The sequence below is a fragment of the Oncorhynchus keta genome, chromosome 27 (assembly GCF_023373465.1).
Source record: "Oncorhynchus keta strain PuntledgeMale-10-30-2019 chromosome 27, Oket_V2, whole genome shotgun sequence".
NCBI classification, from domain to species: domain Eukaryota; kingdom Metazoa; phylum Chordata; class Actinopteri; order Salmoniformes; family Salmonidae; genus Oncorhynchus; species Oncorhynchus keta.
The window spans coordinates 23,931,072-23,946,183 of record NC_068447.1 but is presented as its reverse complement, the minus strand read 5'-3'; the positions used below and the strand labels follow the sequence as shown (position 1 = coordinate 23,946,183).

Genomic DNA, 15,112 nt, shown 5'->3' with positions numbered 1-15,112 from the left:
GATTAAAAGCAGTGGTTCGCGCTTTCAGTTTCACGCGAATGCTGCCATCAATCCACGGTTTCTGGTTAGGGAATGTTTTAATCGTTGCTATGGGAACGACCTCTTCAACGCACGTTCTGATGAACTCGCACACCGAATCAGCGTATTCGTCAATATTGTTAACTGACGCAATACGAAACATATCCCAGTCCACGTGATGGAAGCAGTCTTGGAGTGTGGAGTCAGCTTGGTCGGACCAGCGTTGGACAGACCTCAGCGTGGGAGCCTCTTGTTTTAGTTTCTGTCTGTAGGCAGGGATCAACAAAATGGAGTCGTGGTCAGCTTTTCCAAAAGGGGGGCGGGGCAGGGCCTTATATGCGTCCTGGTTGCGCAATCGATATGCTGATAAAATTTAGGGAGTCTTGTTTTCAGATTAGCCTTGTTAAAATCCCCAGCAACAATGAATGCAGCCTCCGGATAAATGGTTTCCAGTTTGCAAAGAGTTAAATAAAGTTTGTTCAGAGCTATCGATGTGTCGGCTTGGGGGGGGATATATACGGCTGTGATTATAATCGAAGAGAATTCTCTTGGTAGGTAATGCGGTCTACATTTGATTGTGAGGAATTCTAAATCAGGTGAACAGAAGGATTTGAGTTCCTGTATGTTTCTTACATCACACCATGTCTCGTTAGCCATAAGGCATACGCCCCCGCCCCTCTTCTTACCAGAAAGATGTCTGTTTCTGTCGGCGCGATGCGTGGAGAAACCCGTTGGCTGCACCGCATCGGATAGCGTCTCTCCAGTGAGCCATGTTTCCGTGAAGCAAAGAACGTTACAGTCTCTGATGTCCCTCTGGAATGCTACCCTTGCTCGGATTTCATCAACCTTGTTGTCAAGAGACTGGACATTGGCAAGAAGAATGCTAGGGAGTGGTGCACGGTGTGCCCGTCTCCGGAGTCTGACCAGGAGACTGCCTCGTTTCCCTCTTTTTCGGAGTCGTTTTTTGGGGTCGCAGCATGGGATCCATTCCGCTGTCCTGTTTGAAAGGCAGAACACAGGATCCGCGTTGCGAAAAACATATTCTTGGTCGTACTGATGGTGAGTTGACGCTGATCTTATATTCAGTAGTTCTTCTCGACTGTATGTAATGAAACCTAAGATGACCTGGGGTACGAATGTAAGAAATAACACGTAAAAAAACAAAAAATTGCATAGTTTCCTAGGAACGCGAAGCGAGGCAGCCATCTCTGTCGGTGCCGGAAGTACTGGATTTCACAGTTACAGTGGAAAGGGTTCCCAGACAGGGTGACCCTTCTCAGGCATTGCAGCCTGTCGAAGTGTCCTGGAGGTACTGTGGAAAGCTGGTTGTTCTGGAGGTGGAACTAGTGGTGTCTGGAGAGAGAGGTGGGACTTCTCTGAGGCTCAGGGAGCTGCAGTTGATCGGTAGTCCTGCAGGGTGTAGGGGCTGAACAGGCTTATCATAGCCATAGCCATAAATGTTAAAGTGAGGCCTTACCTTTAAGTGTGAAGTTGTTGACAACAAGGCTAGAGTGAGGCCTACTGTGGTGGAAATTCAACACCAGGGACACCTGAAGTGGATAGGTTACAACAACAAACTCTGCACACTGTACAGGTCTATCAGAAAACTCAGCTAGGGCGGTCCCAACAGTTGTCTTATGTACAGTGTCGTGTCTTTAGTATCATTGAAGGTGAATACTGTTTTTTTAATCAAATCAATTCTCTGTAATAATTATTATGTGATTAAACTAATCATGTACATTTAATTAACTAGGAAGTCGGGGCACCACGGAAAATCTTCAGATTACAAAGTTATTATTTTCCGAATATAACTCTTCAGATATTTTAATATCTGATCAATTAGTCTTCTATTAATGAATTATTCTTTACCTTACGTCAGTCTCATTTCAAACGTCGTAGATTCTTGGTTATCTGCACAAACCCAGCCTTTACTATGAATCATCCATACACCAATTGGCTTAATCATTTATCTACTAACTAACTAAATAATCACAGAAATGCATAACAAACAGTAGATATTGGTTACAGACCATGATAGGGAAGAACCCCTAGTGGGCTAAACTGATATGACGGCTTGGTATACAAAGAAAAGGGGGTTTGGACTGATAAAGGAGTGGGAAAGACTAAATGGATTTTCTACACAATTATATTCATTGAAATGCCAATCCTTTGCACATGAACGCTCGCTCATTCGGGAATAATTGCAATCAACATTTTTACACCCATATGTCGTTGTCTTCTCTGTTGGAATTGTCGGTCAGTCTGCTGTAGAGTCAGTTCATTAGAGAGTCTCTGGTTACTTCTCCAGAAGTCACAATGTCTTTCACGGTTGTAGCTATCGGCTGCTCCTGATAGTGTCTGTTGTAATGGATACGTCAGGCGTCCATTGTTCTTAGAGTAGATGTTTCGTGGCTGTCGGTATTCGCATCCCAGGTTTACATCATTTCTATCTGCAGACTAGTAATTAGTATCTAAGATTTGCTCTTATTCTGTAGGGATCGATAGTCTCAGAGTTGAACCTCTTTCAGCCATGTAGCCAATGCTCCACGTGGTATAGTTCTCTAGTCTTGGTATTCAACTATTCATAATCACAGCTCCCACTGTGGGTTTGCTTAGTCTGAAGAGGATTTCTTCAGGGGGAGTTTTATTCGTAACAATAGAAAGGGCGGTTCCATGACGCCAGATCATGTCTGTGCTCACGGGGGTGTGGCCGCTGACTAGTTAAACTTTACAGGGAATACAATTCTCACAAAATTAAAGGTTAACATCACATTACATAATTTCACAAATAGTTTCATCTTTACTCATTCATTTCATACAAGAATTAGATGCAAACACCATAATTGAGAAATGTACACATTCAGAGATATAGTAATGTGTGTTTCCTGTCCTTCGTGAGGTCACCAAATTAAGCACACTCAACATAACTGTCCCTTAAGTGTCCACTGACCATTCCCACAAGTGGACATATTGTTTCATTCTCCCATTTTGGGGATTTAGGAGTTCGGCCATGTCAAATCAAATCAAATCAAAGTTTGTCATGTGCGCTGAATACAACAGGAGTAGACCTTACAGTAAAATGCTTACTCACAGGCTCTAATCAATAGTGCAAAAAAAGGTATTAGGTGAACAATAGGTAGGTAAAGAAATAAAACAACAGTAAAAAGGCTACATACAGTAGTGAGGCTATAAAAGTAGTATATACAGTAGTGAGGCTCTGTGGTTATATAATGCAAAAAATGTCATGGGGTCAGGGTTACGTGGCATCTCTACTAGGAATGGTTAGTCAACTTGCATAGTCAGATTTACTTGGCAAAGTGACAAACCTGCTCTTACCTTAACTGGCCCCAACCCACACAGGAGTGACCTACATCACAAGGCATAGACGGCTTTGAGTTGAATATGGTGATGATTTCATCATAATCCAAATGTATCTGTCAGTTCACGCTCAAAAGACAGCAATAATGGTGCCGACAGAGATGGTCGCCTCTCTTCAGGTCCTTAGGAAATTATGCAGTAATTAGTTTTTTTGTGTATTATTTATGACATTGTTAGCCAGGAAAATCTCAAGTGTTATTACATACAGCCGGGACAAACTACTGGATATAAAAGCGATGTCAACTTACCAACATTACGACCAGGAATACAACTTTCCCGAAGCGGATCCTTTGTTCGGACCTCCACAATGGACATGTGATCTTATCCCAGAGGCCGACCCAAAACAACGCGGTTAGACTTAGAAGGCGAGCACACCATCCACCGTTTCTGACCATATTACTCACCAATGTCCAATCTCTGTAACATTCTCTGTTTCACGGAAACATGGCTCACTCGGGATATGTTGTCAGAGTCGGTACAGCCACCCGGTTTCTTCACGCGGCAAGAAGAAGGGTGGGATACCTTATGACTAAAGACTCATGGTGTAATCAACAACATACAGGAACTCAAGTCCTTTTGATCACCTGATCTAGAATTCCTTACAATCAAATGCCGACCACATTATCTACCAAGAGAGTTCTCTTCGATTATGGACTCTATGTAAACTGAAACCATATATCCTGAGGCTGCAATTATTGTAGCTGGGGAACAAAGCTAATCTGAGAACAAGGCTTCCTAAATCAAACCAAATCAAATCAAATGTATTTATATAGCCCATCGTACATCAGCTGATATCTCAAAGTGCTGTACAGAAACCCAGCCTAAAACCCCAAACAGCAAGCAATGCAGGTGTAGAAGCACGGTGGCAAGGAAACACTCCCTAGAAAGGCCAAAACCTAGGAAGAAACCTAGAGAGGAACCAGGCTATGTGGGGTGGCCAGTCCTCTTCTGGCTGTGCCAGGTGGAGATTATAACAGAACATGGCCAAGATGTTCAAATGTTCATAAATGACGAGCATGGTCGAATAATAATAAGGCAGAACAGTTGAAACTGGAGCAGCAGCACGGTCAGGTGGACTGGGGACAGCAAGGAGTCATCATGTCAGGTAGTCCTGGGGCATGGTCCTAAATTCTATCAGCATATTGACTGTGCGACACGAGCTGGTAGCATTCTGGACCATTGCTACTCTAACTTCCGCAATGCATACAAATCCCTCCCCCGCCCTCCCTTCGTGAAATCTGACTACGACTCCATTTTGTTGCTCCCAGCCTGTAGACAGAAACTAAAACAAGAAACCCCCATGCTCAGGTCTATCCAACGCTGGTCTGACCAATCGGATTCCACGCTTCAAGATTGCTTCGATCACGTGGACTGGGATATGTTCCGGGTAGCCTCAGATAACAACATTGACGTATACGCTGACTCGGTGAGTGAGTTTATTAGCAAGAGTATCGGTAATGTTGTACCCACAGTGACTATTAAAACCTTCCCTAACCAGAAACCGTGGATTGATGGCAGCATTCACGCAAAACTGAAAGCGCGAACTAACGCTTTTAATCATGGCAAGGCGACTGGAAACATGACAGAATACAAACAGTGTAGCTACTCCATCTGCAAGGCAATCAAACAAGTAAAACATGGAAAGTTTTAAGTTCCTCGGCATACACATCACAGACAAACTGCAATGGTCCGCCCACACAGACAGTGTGGTGAAGAAGGTGCAACAGCGCCTCTTCAACCTCAGGTGGCTGAAGAAATTTGGCTTGTCACCTAAAACACAAACTTTTACAGATGCACACTCAAGAGCATCCTGTCAGGCTGTATCACCACCTGGAACATACAACTACACCGCCCTCAACCACAAGGCTCTCCAGAGGGTAGTAAGGTGTGCACAACGCATCACCGGGGGCAAACTACCTGCCATCCAGGACACCTATAGTACCCGATGTCACAGGAAGGCCAAAAAGATCATCATGGACAACAACCACCCGAGCCACTGCCTGTCCACCCCGCTATCATCCAGAAGCTGAGGTCAGTACAGGTGTATCAAAGCTGGGACTGAGAGACTGAAAAACAGCTTCTATCTCAAGGCCATCAGACTGTTAAACAGCCATCCCTAACATAGAGAGGCTGCAGCCAACATACAGACTCAAATCTCTGTCCACTTTAATAAATGGATGTAATATAATTGAAGTCAGAAGTTTACATACACTTAGGTTGGAGTCATTAAAACTTGTTTTTCAACCACTCCACAAATTTCTTGTTAAAACCTCTCAGAGCTCCCCACTACTTTGTGAAATTTCCACCTGAAGACATAGCCAAATCTAACAGCCTGTAGCTTAGGCACAGAACCAAGGATATGCATATTCTTGGTACCATTTAAAAGAAAACACTCTGACGTTTGTGTAAATGTGAATTGAATGTAGGAGAATATAACACAATAGATCTGGTTTAGATAAAACAATGAAAGAAAACATGTTTTTTATTTTTATATCATCATCTTTAAAATGAACAAGATAAAACAAACATTCGGGTAGGATGATGGGGACAATTTCAGTGAGACATAGAAGAGGGCAACAGTACTTGTGCAAAGTTTCAGAATGATAACTTCCAAAAGGAGTGTGCTACATGACATTTATCATGAAGTCACCCAGGTGTCCCACACAAGTAGCCCAAATGTACCCAAGTGGCCAAATTGGTGAAGGTATACATTTTGAAACAAATAACCATATACAAAATACCAAAATGGTATTCTAACACACATCCCCCCAAAAAATGGACCAAAACAAATGGGGGGAAAAAATTATTGATTAAAAAATATATGAAAAAATATATATATATACATTTACAAAATAACATGGGTAACTATTTACACACTTTCAATATTTGGAAGGCCCTCAGTCCTCTATCAAATCAAATCTATTTATATAGCCCCAGCCTAAAACCCCAAACAGCAAGCAATGCAGGTGTAGAAGCACGGTGGCTAGGAAAAACTCCCTAGAAAGGCAAAAACCTAGGAAGAAACCTAGAGAGGAACCAGGCTATGAGGGGTGGCCAGTCCTCTTCTGGCTGTGCCGGGTGGAGATCACAGTGGTTGTAGAGGGTGCAACAGGACAGCACCTCAAGAGTAAAAATGAACAGTTTAGGGTTCCATAGCCGCAGGCAGAACAGTTGATACTGGAACAGCGGCAAGGCCAGGTGGACTGGGGACAGCAAGGAGTCATCATGCCAGGTAGTCCTGATGCATGGTCCCAGGGCTCAGGTCCTCAGAGAGAGAGAAAGAGAGAATTAGAGAGAGCATACTTAAATTCACACAGGACACCGGATAAGAATCCCATTCGGAGTCAGTGTCACTGTGAAAGAAAATGTTCAGTTAGAATAGTTTCACATATGAGCCCTGTATCAACAGGTATAATAAACAGATATATAGAGAGTACAGGGAACACAAGGTTGAATATATTATTATGACCTGCTAGATCTACTGTCTCTATTATATTATGACATTTCAGCTAGATCTACTGTCTCTATATTATATTATGACAGACCAGCTAGATCTACTGTCTCTATTATATTATGACAGACCAGCTAGATCTACTGTCTCTATATTATATTATGACAGACCAGCTAGATCTACTGTCTCTTTTATATTATGACATTTCAGCTAGATCTACTGTCTCTATTATATTATGACAGACCAGCTAGATCTACTGTCTCTATTATATTATGACAGACCAGCTAGATCTACTGTCTCTTTTATATTATGACATTTCAGCTAGATCTACTGTCTCTATTATATTATGACATTTCAGCTAGATCTACTGTCTCTATATTATATTATGACATTTCAGCTAGATCTACTGTCTCTATATTATATTATGACATTTCAGCTAGATCTACTGTCTCTATTATATTATTATGACCTGCTAGATCTACTGTCTCTTTTATATTATGACATTTCAGCGAGATCTACTGTCTCTATTATATTATGACAGACCAGCTAGATCTACTGTCTCTATTATATTATGACAGACCAGCTAGATCTACTGTCTTTATTATATTACAACAGACCAGCTGTATCTACTGTCTCCATTTCACTTTGGCCATTGTTGAGGGCCTGCCCTCCCCTCAACAGCCTCAAATAGACTATTTCATGTGGGTTGGGGTGGGGCGGCAGACACACACATCTCACATTTCATGACATTACATGTTTATATATTGCTTCTAAAATAAATAAAAAATCACAAATTATATTTTATATTATTAATTTCAAACAAGGGCATTAGCATGACAAGAACTTACCAGTCCAAAACAATGTCCTCTCCCGTTCAAAAAATATTCCTCCACAATCGCTAAATGATTCGTCCTACAACAATCTCTGTCTCACCTTCCCAATCAATGTATTCAAAAATTGTGTGTACATCTGTATATCTATACTTAGATTTAGCTTTCCCTGACTTAGTCGCCATAATGATTGATATATAAACAGCTGAATCTGCGCGTTCACCAAACAATGCAGTGCGTAATATGGGTTTCTCCTTCTGGTATGAAACTTCAATAGCTTATGACTCTCGTTACGCTGGAGCTTACTACATGGGTTGGTCTTGCAACACATAAACATGACCTATTGCCGTTTAGCTCAGCTCATTGGCTATCTACCCAGCTAGATTTCAAGACGATCAGTGGTCATTGGGTTAAAATACAGTCAATCAACGAAACAGCAGGCAAATCATTGGTGCACAATGATGTTGTCACGGTTTTCTAATGGTGAAGGAGAGTCGGACCAAACTGCAGCGTGTATATTGTGATCCATGTTTAATAAAACAAACGTAACACGAATCCAAAACACAAACTCTACAAAACAATAAACGTAATGAAAACCGAAACAGCCTAAACTGGTGCAAACTAACACAGAATAAGGACGTCAAGACACTCAGGACAATCACCCACGACAAACTCAAAGAATATGGCTGCCTAAATATGGTTCCCAATCAGAGACAACGATAAGCACCTGCCTCTGATTGAGAACCACTCCAGACAGGCATAGACTTTGCTAGATAACCCCACTAGCTACAATCCCAAATACATACACACCAAAACCCCAAGACAAAACACACCACAATACAAAAACTCCATGCCACACCCTGGCCTGACCCAATACATGAAGAAAAACACAAAATACTTAGACCAGGGCGTGACAGATGTCATGACTTGTTGTCTTCAAATCGGTTTCTTTCAGTCAATACGTCCCGTGAAATTGCCCATCAGGTTTGATTGTGTTACAAAAAAACTAGTTGATTGCAGTGAAACCAAACATGACTGGAAAAGTCACGTTCTGTGTGGGTTATTTACCTGGATTATGTTGTCGAAAATTAAATGAGACGGAATTCACGACACAAGCGGTTCACAAAATGTTTCATGTTAGGCTATAAAAACGGATTTTATCAAACAAAAGATCATTCATTGTGTAACAATGAGCATTGGGATTGCAAACAGACGGAAATCGTCAAAGGTAAACGATTTATTTTAATGCAGTTTGTGATTATGTTACGCCTGTGCTGGTTAAAATATATATTTTTTTATGGGGCTCTATGCTCAGATAATCGCATCGTATTCTTTCGCAGTAAATCCTTTTTTAATATCTGACAACGCAGTTAGATTAGCAAGATTCTAGGCTTTTGATACATGTGAGACACTTGTATTTTCATGAATGTCTAATATGACTATTTATGTCGCGATCACCGTATGTTGTGGAATTTCAGCCCGCTAGTGGGTTCCGTGCACAGAGAGGTTAACAAACTATAGTTTTGGCAAGTCGGTTAGGACGTCTACTTTGTGCATGAAACTCAGTGCCTCTTTGGGAAAATCAAAAGAAATCAGCAAAGACCTCAGGAAAAAAATTGTAGACCTCCACATGTCTGGTTCATCCTTGGGAGGAATTTCCAAATGCCTGAAGGTACCACGTTCATCTGTACAAACAATAGTATGCAAGTATAAACACCATGGGACCACACAGCCGTCATACCGCTCAGGAAGGAGGCACGTTCTGTCTCCTAGAGATTAACGTACTTTGGTGCGAAAAGTGCAAATCAATCCCAGAACAACAGCAAAGGACCCTGTGAAGATGCTGGAGGAAACAGGTACAAAAGTATCTATATCCACAGTAAAACAAGTCCTATATCGACATAACCTGAACGGCCGCTCAGCAAGGATGAAGCCACTGCTCCAAAACCGCCATAAAAAATCCAGACTACGGTTTGCAACTGCACATGGGGATGAAGATTGTACTTTTTGGAGAAATGTCCTCTGGTCTGATGAAACAAAAATAGGATTGTTTGGCCATAATGACCATCGTTATGTTTGGAGGAAAAGTGGGAGGCTTGCAAGCCGAAAAACACCATTCCAACCGTGAAGCACTGGGGTGGCAGCATCATGTTGTGGGGGTGCTTTGCTGCAGGAGGGACTGGTGCACTTCACAAAATAGATGACACCATAAGGATGGCAAATTACGTGGATATATTGAAGCAACATCTCAAGACATCAGTCAGGAAGTTAAAGCTTGGTCGTAAATGTGTCTTCCAAATGGACAATGACCCCAAGCATATTTCCAAAGTTGTGGCAAAATGGCTTAAGGACAACAAAGTCAAGGTATTGGAGTGGCCATCACAAAGCCCTGACCTCAATCCTATAGAAAATTTGTGGGCAGAACTGAAAAGGTGTTTGGAAGCAAGGAGGCCTACAAACCTGACTCAGCTACACCAGCTCTGTCAGGAGGAATGGGCCAAAATTCACCCAACTTATTGTGGGAAACTTGTGGAAGGCTACCCGAAACATTTGACCCAAGTTAAACTATTTAAAGGCAATGCTACAGCATACTAATTGAGTGTATATTAACTTCTGACCCACTGGGAATTGAATGAAATAAATAAAAGCTGAAATAAATCACTATCTCTACTATTATTCTGACATTTCACAGTGGTGATCATAACTGACCTAAAACAGGGAATTTTTACTAGGATTAAATGTCAGGAATTGTGAAAAACTTAGTTTAAATGTATTTGGCTAAGGTGTATGTAAACATCTGACTTCAACTTTAAATGTGTCACTAGTCACTTAAATAATGGAACTTTATATAATGTTTACATATCCTACATTACTCATCTAATACTGTGTTCTATACCATCTACTGCATCTTGCCTATGCTGCATGGCCAACGCTCATCCATATATTTATATGTATGTACATATTCATCCCATTGCATTTGTGTGTATAAGGTAGTCGTTGTGAATTTGTTAGATTACTTGTTAGATTTTACTGCACTGACGGAACTAGAAGTCCAACCATTACGCCACACTTTCATCTCCTAACCATGTGTATGAGACCAATAAATGTTTTTTTTAACAACGCTCTTTGTCCAAATGTAAGATTAGCAAACATTTCTGCTCTAGAGAAGAACAGATTGTCCTCATGGTTATGAGGGCCCAGCAGGGCTCTCCTCCTACTTCTGGGTCAATGCCCTGGACCTGCATTGGCCCCTTTGGCTCAGGACTCCTTCTACAATGCCCATCTACTTCTGGGCCACTACTCCGGACCGGCGTTGGCCCTTTTGGCTCGGGACCCTCTGCCAGGTTTCCCACAAGAGGACAACCTACTATTCTTATTAGCACTCCTGTACTAATGCAGAGGAGGGCCATACTGCACCACCGGAACTGGCAAAGCCCTATCTTCTCCTAGATCAGGAACTCGTCTGCAGTGTGACACGTGGATCCAGGTATCTCTCTCAGCAACCCAGAAGAACTTGGTACGGCCCTCTCCAATGGGAGTCCTTCCAACTCTTTCTCCTGAAGTCCTTGACCACCACAAAATCCTCTGGGCTCAAACAGTGCTCAGCTCCACCTGCCATGTTCGGCAAAGATGCCTTCATTTGAGGAAAGAGAGTCTTGAGAACACTGCTAAGGGTGACACAATACTCAACCATGTCTTCCTCCATCCCTTGAAGGAACAACCTGTTCTGGGTGAAAGGTGCATTTGTCATTTGCATAGGACGGCCAGTCAGCACCTTGTGTGGAGAGAGACCAGTGACCATATGGGATCTGCCTTCATACTCATCAGTACCAATGGAAGCACTTTCACCCATGTCAGGCTTGTTTCACCAATTAGCTTAACCAATTACATTTTCAGAGATTGATTCGCCCTTTTGACTGCACCCGCAGGTTGAAGATGAAATCAATCTTCAAAGCCCCTGACAGGGACTGGACAACAAACTCATTCGCGAAATGTCAACTATTGTTGTAGAGATTTTAGCCCAGAAACCTGCTCCTCTTATCCTCTGCCCCCAACGCTCTAGGCGACCAGTTTTGATAGCCTTTAGCCGCACCCTCATACTACTCCTTCTCTGTTCCGCGGGTGATGTGGAGGTAAACCCAGGCCCTGCATGCCCCCAGGTACCCTCATTTGTTGACTTCTGTGATCGAAAAAGTCTTGGTTTTATGCATGTCAACATCAGAAGCCTCCTCCCTAAGTTTGTTTTACTCACTGCTTTAGCACACTCTGCTAACCCTGATGTCCTTGCCGTGTCTGAATCCTGGCTCAGGAAGGCCACCAAAAATTCAGAGATTTCCATACCCAACTATAACATCTTCCGTCAAGATAGAACTGCCAAAGGGGGCGGAGTCGCAGTCTACTGCAGAGATAGCCTGCAAAGTAATGTCATACTTTCCAGGTCCATACCCAAACAGTTTGAACTACTAATTTTGAAAATTACTCTCTCCAGAAACAAGTCTCTCACTGTTGCCGCCTGCTACCGACCCCCCGTCAGCTCCCAGCTGTGCCCTGGACACCATTTGTGAATTGATCGCCCCCATCTAGCTTCAGAGTTTGTTCTGTTAGGTGACCTAAACTGGGATATGCTTAACACCCCGGCAGTCCTACAATCTAAGCTAGATGCCCTCAATCTCACTCAAATCGTCAAGGAACCCACCAGGTACAACCCTAACTCTGTAAACAAGGGCACCCTCATAGACGTCATCCTGACCAACTGGCCCTCCAAATATACCTCCGCTGTCTTCAACCAGGATCTCAGCGATCACTGCCTCATCGCCTGTATCCGCCACGGAGCCGCAGTCAAACGACCACCCCTCATCACTGTCAAACGCTCCCTAAAACACTTCTGTGAGCAGGCCTTTCTAATCGACCTGGCCCGTGTATCCTGGAAGGACATTGACCTCATCTCGTCAGTTGAGGATGCCTGGTCATTCTTTAAAAGTAACTTCCTCACCATTTTAGATAAGCATGCTCCGTTCAAAAAATGCAGAACCAAGAACAGATACAGCCCTTGGTTCACTCCAGACCTGACTGCCCTCGACCAGCACAAAAACATCCTGTGGCGGACTGCAATAGCATCGAATAGCCCCCGTGATATGCAACTGTTCAGGGAAGTCAGGAACCAATACACGCAGTCAGTCAGGAAAGCTAAGGCCAGCTTCTTCAGGCAGAAGTTTGCATCCTGTAGCTCCAACTCCAAAAGTTCTGGGACACTGTGAAGTCCATGGAGAACAAGAGCACCTCCTCCCAGCTGCCCACTGCACTGAGGCTAGGAAACACGGTCTCCACCGATAAATCCATGATTATCGAAAACTTCAATAAGCACTTCTCAACGGCTGGCCATGCCTTCCGCCTGGCTACTCCAACCTCGGCCAACAGCTCCGCCCCCCCGTAGTTCCTCACCCAAGCCTCTCCAGGTTCTCCTTTACCCAAATCCAGATAGCAGATGTTCTGAAAGAGCTGCAAAACCTGGACCCGTACAAATCAGCTGGGCTTGACAATCTGGACCCGCTATTTCTGAAACTATCTGCCGCCATTGTCGCAACCCCTATTACCAGCCTGTTCAACCTCTCTTTCATATCGTCTGAGATCCCCAAGGATTGGAAAGCTGCCGCAGTCATCCCCCTCTTCAAAGGGGGAGACACCCTGGACCCAAACTGCTATAGACCTATATCCATCCTGCCCTGCCTATCTAAGGTCTTCGAAAGCCAAGTCAACAAACAGGTCACTGACCATCTCGAATCCCACCGTACCTTCTCCGCTGTGCAATCTGGTTTCCGAGCCGGTCACGGGTGCACCTCAGCCACACTCAAGGTACTAAATGATATCATAACCGCCATCGATAAAAGACAGTACTGTGCAGCCGTCTTCATCGACCTCGCCAAGGCTTTCGACTCTGTCAATCACCAAATTCTTATCGGCAGACTCAACAGCCTCGGTTTTTCGGATGACTGCCTTGCCTGGTTCACCAATTACTTTGCAGACAGAGTTCAGTGTGTCAAATCAGAGGGCATGCTGTCCGGTCCTCTGGCAGTCTCTATGGGGTGCCACAGGGTTCAATTCTCGGGCCGACTCTTTTCTCTGTATATATCAATGATGTTGCTCTTGCTGCGGGCGATTCCCTGATCCACCTCTACGCAGACGACACCATTCTATATACTTTCGGCCCGTCATTGGACACTGTGCTATCCAACCTCCAAACGAGCTTCAATGCCATACAGCACTCCTTCCGTGGCCTCCAACTGCTCTTAAACGCGAGTAAAACCAAATGCATGCTTTTCAACCGATCGCTGCCTGCACCCGCATGCCCGACTAGCATCACCACCCTGGATGGTTCCAACCTTGAATATGTGGACATCTATAAGTACCTAGGTGTCTGGCTAGACTGCAAACTCTCCTTCCAGACTCACATCAAACATCTCCAATCAAAAATCAAATCCAGAGTCGGCTTTCTATTCCGCAACAAAGCCTCCTTCACTCACGCTGCCAAGCTTACCCTAGTAAAACTGACTATCCTACCGATCCTCGACTTCGGCGATGTCATCTACAAAATGGCTTCCAACACTCTACTCAGCAAACTGGATGCAGTCTATCACAGTGCCATCCGTTTTGTCACTAAAGCACCTTATACCACCCACCACTGCGACTTGTATGCTCTAGTCGGCTGGCCCTCACTACATATTCGTCGCCAGACCCACTGGCTCCAGGTCATCTACAAGTCCATGCTAGGTAAAGCTCCGCCTTATCTCAGTTCACTGGTCACGATGGCAACACCCATCCGTAGCACGTGCTCCAGCAGGTGTATCTCACTGATCATCCCTAAAGCCAACACCTCATTTGGCCGCCTTTCGTTCCAGTACTCTGCTGCCTGTGACTGGAACGAATTGCAAAAATCGCTGAATTTGGAGACTTTTATCTCCCTCTCCAACTTCAAACATCAGCTATCCGAGCAGCTAACCGATCGCTGCAGCTGTACATAGTCTATAGGTAAATAGCTCACCCTTTTTCACCTACCTCATTCCCATACTGTTTTTATACTGTTTTTATTTATTTACTTTTCTGCTCTTTTGCACACCAATATCTCTACCTGTACATGCCCATCTGATCATTTATCACTCCAGTGTTAATCTGCAAAATTGTATTATTCGCCTACCTCCTCATGCCTTTTGCACACATTGTATATAGACTGCCCATTTTTTTCTACTGTGTTATTGACTTGCTAATTGTTTACTCCATGTGTAACTCTGTGTTGTCTGTTCACACTGCTATGCTTTATCTTGGCCAGGTCGCAGTTGCAAATGAGAACTTGTTCTCAACTAGCCTACCTGGTTAAATAAAGGTGAAATAAAATAAATAAAAAGATGGCAGACCATACCTGGGTATGGTCTCTCTGGGT

General features: G+C 43.6%; 1 long non-coding RNA gene across 1 annotated transcript; it reads right to left on the bottom strand.

Annotated features, from left to right (window-relative positions):
* Positions 1 to 5,860: 5,860 nt before the first annotated feature.
* Positions 5,861 to 12,249, bottom strand: LOC127912498 (uncharacterized). The gene is made up of 2 exons (XR_008082950.1): positions 7,696 to 12,249; positions 5,861 to 6,661 (listed from the first exon to the last, which is right to left on the bottom strand). It is a non-coding gene; the product is annotated as an uncharacterized LOC127912498 (long non-coding RNA).
* Between the last annotated feature and the right edge of the window lie 2,863 nt (positions 12,250 to 15,112).